At 70.9% G+C, this 546-nt stretch overlaps 1 protein-coding gene across 1 annotated transcript in view; it reads left to right on the top strand.

The window, feature by feature from the left end:
- The window catches only part of ACOX3 (acyl-CoA oxidase 3, pristanoyl), a 15,348-nt gene that overhangs the window by 9,457 nt on the left and 5,345 nt on the right, over window positions 1–546 (top strand). The window lies entirely within an intron of this gene.

Genomic DNA, 546 nt, shown 5'->3' with positions numbered 1-546 from the left:
GAGACAGAGCGGGGACAGCACAGGCCGACTGATGAAGTCCACTGCTGAGCGGCAGCGGGGAGACAGGAGGGGTCTGCTGCGCCCTGGGGCCACTCGCTGGCCGCGGATGGACTCAGGCGTGGTGGCTGCCCACAGCTTCACCCGCCGAAGCTCCGCCCTGCGCCCGGGAGGCCCTGCCCGGTGCAAGGCAGGAGGGAGGGGCGTGCGCAGAGCTGAGTCCCGGTGAGCGGCGACAGAGTGGGGAGCAGAACAGGCAGCCGACTGATGAAGTCCACTGCTGAGCGGCAGCGGGGAGACAGGAGGGGTCTCCTGCGCCCTGGGGCCACTCGCTGGCCGCGGATGGACTCAGGCGTGGTGGCTGCCCACAGCTTCACCCGCCGAGGCTCCGCCCTGCGCCCGGGAGGCCCTGCCCGGTGCAAGGCAGGAGGGAGGGGCGTGCGCAGAGCTGAGTGGGGGTGAGAGGCTTCCCCAGAGACAGAGCGGGGACAGCACAGGCCGACTGATGAAGTCCACTGCTGAGCGGCAGCGGGGAGACAGGAGGGGTCT

This window comes from Condylura cristata, unplaced genomic scaffold (assembly GCF_000260355.1).
Source record: "Condylura cristata isolate star-nosed mole 26May11 unplaced genomic scaffold, ConCri1.0 scaffold00012, whole genome shotgun sequence".
In the NCBI taxonomy this organism is placed as follows: Eukaryota; Metazoa; Chordata; class Mammalia; order Eulipotyphla; family Talpidae; genus Condylura; species Condylura cristata.
Note: the sequence above shows the minus strand (reverse complement) of the source record. Positions and strands in the feature narration are given on the sequence as shown.